Source organism: Oncorhynchus mykiss, chromosome 3 (genome assembly GCF_057628025.1).
Source record: "Oncorhynchus mykiss isolate SJ-2025 chromosome 3, ASM5762802v1, whole genome shotgun sequence".
Taxonomy (NCBI): domain Eukaryota; kingdom Metazoa; phylum Chordata; class Actinopteri; order Salmoniformes; family Salmonidae; genus Oncorhynchus; species Oncorhynchus mykiss.
The window spans coordinates 38312140-38319173 of record NC_143024.1 but is presented as its reverse complement, the minus strand read 5'-3'; positions in this window follow the sequence as shown (position 1 = coordinate 38319173).

The window sequence follows — 7034 nt, the reverse complement described above, 5'->3', positions numbered from 1 at the left end:
TTCCTCTCGGTGTAAGTTGGTTTTGTGAATTAAGAATTTGTCTTATATATTTATTAGAACACGATCCCTCAAGAAAGCCCACGCTTTCCAATCTGAGTTCTGGATAAACTTTGTGATCATTTCTACAATGAAGATGAGTTTTCATAAGTGTAGTTAGACCACTGGGAACAGCTTTGATCACAGAAATGAACTCTCTGAAAGGTATTGGAAACTCTTTGAATGTTATAAATTGTTCATATGTGAGAATATTACCCTTGTTGTCTAAAACATCAGGAACAAAGTCAATATTCCTCTCATGCCAGCTGTGGTAGAACAATGACTTATTCCTTACAGTTATGTCTGAATTATTCCACAAAAGAGCTTTATGTGGGGAAAAATTGTGCAGGAAACATATTTTCCAGGCCATTAAAGCATGTTAGTGAAACCTAGCCAATTTAGCAGGTAATCTTTCAGGAATAGAATTACATTGCAGTAAAAATTGAAGACCTCCCAAATTATTAAACACATTATTTGGAATGAAATACCATATTGAATCAGTATTGATCAAACATGTTTTCAACCAGTTTATCTTGAAAGTGTTATTTACGTCAACAAAATCCAACACTTCTAGACCGCCTTCAGCTCTTTTGTTTGAAAGGACAGATTTTTTTAGTCCGTGAGACTTATTTTTCCAGATGAAGTCAAGAAAGGTCTTATTAATCTCTTTATAAGTAGCTGGATTTACACATACAAATAATGAGGGGTACACAAAACGAGACAGTCCCTCTGCCTTGGACAGAAGTACTCTCCCAAGTATAGAAAGATCTCTTTGTAGCCAATAATTAAATATATTTTTAGTTCAAATTCAAATGTTGTCTGACTAAGTGGTTTTTTGACAGATGTATTCCTAAATATTTAACAGGAATATATCATTTACAGGAATATTTTCTCTTTCTTTATCACCCGAGTCAAATAAACATAAGATTTCACATTTAGAAACATTCAGCATTAATCCTGATGCAATAGAAAATGCAGTTATAGTATTAAGGGCATGGGCGACCTGGTCTTTGTCTCTTAAGAAAATAGTAGTATCATCAGCCAGTTCGGAGATTTTGATTTCTTTGTTAAAAATGGTTAAGCCATACAAATTTGCATTATTCAGAATATCTAGAGATAGAAGTTCCACAACCAAAATGAATAAAAATGGCAAAATTGGGCATCCCTGTCGTACACTTCTGTTGATACTGAATCTTTTGGAAGTATTAGGGTTTAGTAGCACAGAACTATTTATATCTTTGTAAAACATGCAAATTACTTTAATACAATTTTCACCAAATCCAAAAGGTTTAAGAGACCTAAAAAGAAATTCATGTTCAATTGTGTCAAAGGTTTTACAGAAGTCCAAAAATAGGACAACCGCATCTGAGTCAATTGCATCTGAATAATCTATAAGGTCCAAGACTAAACGAATGTTAGAGCTTATGTGACGGCCCTTCATAAATCCTGTTTGAGTCTCATTTATAATGGTATCTATTCTATGTCAATGAGAGAAGGGTCTTTATCGGGAATCAATGAAATAAGGCCCTGTTTCATAGTGGAGACCATTTCCCCATTTTTTTATGCAATCTTGAAACATATTGAAAATTGGGTCTTCTCGTAAATCCCAAAACTGTCTATAGAATTCAACTGACAGGCCATCAGGGCCAGGTGATTTCCCATTTTTCATTGAATTCAGAGCCTCTCTAATTTCTTCAATTGACACAGGTGAATCGCAAACTGAGTGGAAATCATCCTCAATTACAGGGACATAATTATGAATGTGGCAAATGTAGCTTTCACAACCATCTTCCTGAAATTGAGAGCTGTTAAGGTTTTCATAAAAGGAATTGACAAATGATGATATTGTAATGGGATCTTTGCATAAAACATCATTAGTTTTGAGTGCAGTTATACGTTTTCTTTTGTAGTTTCTCTTTTCAAGTGCAAAAAAGTAACTAGTGTTTTTCCCCCTCTTCAATCCATTTTACTCTTGACCAGATCCGTGTAAAGCTGTTCTAATTCTAGTTGTAAAGAATTGAACATACCCTCCTCTTCTTCAGATAGATGATCTTTCTTTAGAAAACTGTCAAGCTTGCTCATCTCCTTTTCTCTAAGGTTCTTTAATTGCATCAGCTCTTTGGAGCGTTTAATGGCTACCACTCTGACTTTATATTTGTCACGTAAATCTAGAACAGATTTATTCCTAACTTCCCCTTTTTTGTTACAATTTGTTATAGATGTAGATCATCAGTTGGCTCCCATTTCTGATCATCACTTGATTTACCTGAATTTACAAGATACAAAAAAATCAAAAGGTACTCGAGGATATTGGAAATGAAACAACACACTTCTTCAAGATACTACTCTCATTGAAAACATCAAATCATTAGCTAAAGATATATTTTTTGCAAGAAAACTGTGACTTGGGTCATGGAAGTAGATGGGAACTTTACCAGTATCATAGCATATGAAATATGAGTTATAGTGTAATCAATGTGTAATAAATACATACAAAATGATTTAATGCGTCCAATTATTATGTGACGTGCATCATTTTCAGGTCCTGATTGGTCAACAAGCTTATTTAGTGTTATTTAGTGTTATTTGTTATTTGACGTGTATCTTTTTTGACACGCCAAGACCCAAACGGTGTTCCATACCACAGTTGCAAATATTATCAAGTGAAATGGTTTTAAAAATGCTTTGAGTGATGTCGCTTCTGCAAACAATGAGGGGTGGTGTGGGAGGAATAACTGTTACATACTGTATTAATTTAGTCATACTAATACATGGAGATATAGAATGTATTTGGGGTGTATTTTCCTTACTGTTTTGGGTATGAGAGAACAGATAACACACTATATAGATAAACTGAGCGGGTCACATTCTCTGTTGTTTACTTTATTTATTTGTTGTTTGGAACCAAAGAAAGATGGCTTTGCTTGAGGCGGGACAGACTTGTAAAATAAAGAGAGTGATCAAACATCATCTTAGAGCTCATATTGTCATTAAGTAATAACAGTGGTAAGTTGCAGAAAGATTGAAGAAAGATTGAAGAAAGATTGCAGGATTCTGACTGGCAGCTTCATTAAATAGTACCCGCAAAACACCAGTCTCAACATCAACGGTGAAGAGGCGACTCCGAGATGATGGCCTTCTAGGCAGAGTTCCTCTGTCCAGTGTCTGTGTTATTTTGCCCATCTTAATCTTTTCTTTTTATTGGCCAGTCTGAGATATGACTTTTTCTTTGCAACTCTGCCTAAAAGGCCAGCATCCCGGAGTCGCCTCTTCACTGTTGATGTTGAGACTGTTTTTTTGCCGGTACTATTTAAGGAAGCTGCCAGTGAGGCCCTGGCCTTGGTGAGGATCCTCAAACCCATGATGGCCTCCACCATGCAGGCCACCAGGGGAACAGGGATGTCTGACACCTCGCCAGAGAGCAAGGTGGCCGCCCAGACCAGGGTCTTCAAGGCTTCCCTCTTCTGGGGTACCAGGGCTGGGGAGAGAGTGGGTAAGGCCAAGAGGAGTGCGTGGGCCTGGATCTCCGGGAGGTCCCTCCATCTCCTCCAGGAGGCCTGGGAAGTCAAGTTTCTTCAGACAGGAGGGCCTCACTGGGAACACCTTAAGCCGGATACGGCTAATCAGGAGGTTTTCCACAGCATCCTTGATGTCCGACAGCTTTTAACACTTAGAATAAAATAATTCTAAGTGTTAGGTAAACAAACACACAATCTTAGATCCAACTAACTGTCTGGTCTACAGTACTAATGCATACTTCCTCATATGCCTTACCTTTGACCTGGATGGAAAACCTGAGGACAGACCTTAGTAGGGAAATACATCTTCATTATTAATAGCAGATACTGTATATCCTCAATACAAGTGAAGTATGCTGACTATGTCTGTTAGATCTATATACAGGCTCTGTACTGTGAGTGGAACATTCTAACATTCTTAATACAGTATGAGTCCATGATGCTCACACTGACAAGTGGCAGGTGATGTAATATGTAAATTAACAGTTTTATTTTATTTTAGTGCACACAATATCGTGTGAATGTGTAATAACCGTTGATCTTAGCGCCACCCATTGAATTGTATTGACGACTATGATGGTATCAATTCAAACATATAAAAACATGACTAGAGCTTTCATTGTCTGTGAGTACGTAGTACAACCATTGAACATTAGGAAAACACATTATTACAAAAAAACAAATTCCCTCTCTGGACATTAATATTTCACTCCTGAGCAAGGAGGATGTAAACGAGTAGGCAACGTTATTGCCTCTAAACCAATCAGCAAAAGTTGTAATTCCTTTCCCAGTTTGGTGTATTTATGTATTCAAATTTCTGTTTGACTTCCATGATAATGCTTTCATTTACTCTATTGATACTTAGTCTGAAGTGAGTTTTCAAACAGGGCCTCATGCCCGATATCTGCAAAAGTATCACTTCTCTAAAACAGGGGTTCTCAACTGGTTTTGCCTGGGACGCAAATGGAGTCACGACCCAACATTATATACTGTTGATGACTCCATTTTGTAATGTTGTATTGCAGCTGCCTTCTCGGGCAGGCTTCACTTGCAAAATAGACTCCATCTCACGGTCTACTCTTATGGCATTAAATAAAGTCATTACACCGCCATATTAACTGAGAAAACATTAATTATAAATTCAAGACAATAAGCCATTTTAATTAGGCGACCAGTTCAGGAGTGGGGTGTAATAAATGACCACTCAGAACATGACATCATAACCAGTCCAATAATGTTAATGAACAGTAACACATACCCTCTTTTAAAATGTATTGAACTGGTTAAAAACTTTAAAAACTTTAAAGTTGTGAAACTATTCACATTGTAATGGATGATTAAGATTTCCTAATGATTGCTGTTTTTTCAAATGTAATGTGAATGTCAGTATTAATTAACAATAACAATTAACACAGTGAACAATAACTAATTAATCTGTTTATTTATTGTGTGTGTCTTTGCATGCGCAAATAGTTTGATAAGTTTATTGAAGTCTGGGGTGTTGATCAGATTATGAATCCCTAAATCAGCATTAGGAAACATGTCAATACTCCCGTTCGAAACATGATTTGCCCAACCGGTAAGCTTCATCTTGAAGGCATCCATTACATCCCTCTGTACAAATCGATTGTGCCCCCTCCATTGCATTGACACATTGAGAGAATTCAGATGATCAAAAATATACACCAGGTAGGCAACCTGTGCGAGCCATTCCTCACAATCGAAATGTTCGGCCAGAGGTGACTTCTTTTCCGAAAGACATGTCCTGGATTCTGCTCATGGTGTCATTGGATAGGGGTATGGTTTTACGTTTGTTGGCGGCTGACTCTCCCAAGATTTCAGTGCACATATCAATCGCAGCAGGGAGTATGAGATCCTCTGCGCTGGCGTGGGCTTTTTTGCATTTAGAAATGCGGTGGGCCACAAGGTATGATGCGCGAAGTGCCTTTTCTTGTACTGTGCATACGATCTTCAATTAAACTTGTGAGGCCTCTAGATATTGACACCTCAAGAACGTTATTGTATTGATCAGTGAGTGTGGGCAGCGCGAAAACCCACCAAGTCCGAACGCAGCTTGTCATTTCACCACTGCGACTCGCTTTCACTTATGGGACGTGCTCCAAGTCAGCAACAACAATAAGAGGCCGTATCCTTTCAAAATAAACGTTTTGGTGTGGAGGTTACCTTTCAAAATATTTTTTTATTTAAGTCCCACGACCCCTAAAATCCTGCCCCGGCGACCCCCCAGTTGAGAATCCCTGCTATAAAACACAACAACTTCAAAAGAAACAACCCCCACAAGAACACAACCAGACTTTCAGTGTGAAAGGGACTTGAACAGTGTTCGTTTCCTGCTCCTGTAACCCACACCACACACTTGGGTTTTATGTTCTGTGTCAAATCAAATCACATTTTATTGGTCACATACACATGGTTAGCAGATGTCATTGTGAGTGTAGTGAAATGCTTGTGCTTCTAGTTCCAACAGTGCAGCAGTATCTAACAAGTAATATCTATCAATTCCACAACAGATACACAAAAATCTAAGTAAAGGAATGAAATAAGAATATATACATATAAATATATGGATGAGCAATAAGAGAGTGGCATAGGTAAGATGCACCAGATAGTATAGAATACAGTATATACTGTAATGAAACAGGTCTTGAACCCTTGACCTGCCGGGGCGGCAGGGTGGCCTAATGGTTAGAGCGTTGGACTAGTAACCGGAAGGTTGCAAGTTCAAACCCCCCAAGCTGACAAAGTACAAATCTGTCGTTCTGCCCCTGAACAGGCAGTTCCTAGGCCGTCATTGAAAATAAGAATTTGTTCTTAACTGACTTGCCTGGTTAAATAAAGGTAAAATAACAAAAATAAAAAAAAACCTTCTAGCCCGAAGTTCAGTGCGCTATTGACTGTGCCCCAAAAGCATGCTCGAGGGGCCAGAGTCGATATCCGCGCTTATAAACCCAGGGTCGTTACAATACATATGAGATGGGTAGTGCAAGAAATGTAAACATTATTAAAGTGGCATTATTAAAGTGACTAGTGTTCCATTTGTGCTATGTTCCATAGCAGCTTCTCGGTGCTAGTGCTGGCTGTTTAACAGTCTGATGGCCTTGAGATAGAAACTGTTTTTCAGTCTCTCGGTCCCTGCCCTGACCTCACCTTCTTCACCCCGAATCATAGCGGGGTGAACAGGCAGTTGCTAGGTGTTGTCCTTGATGATCTTTTTGACCTTCCTGTGTCCTGGGGGGCAGGTAGTTTGCCCCCGGTGATGCGTTGTCAAAACCGCACCACCCTGCGGTTGTGGGCAGTGCAGTTGCTGTACCAAGTGGTTATACAGCCCGACAGGATGCTCTCAATTGTAAAAGTTTGTGAGGGTTTTAGGTCAAAATGTTCAGCGGAAACAAAGGAAACCATGCGAGAAACCTCTGCGGACATCTGAGAGTTTCAGGGTTAATTGTAAACATCTGCGTT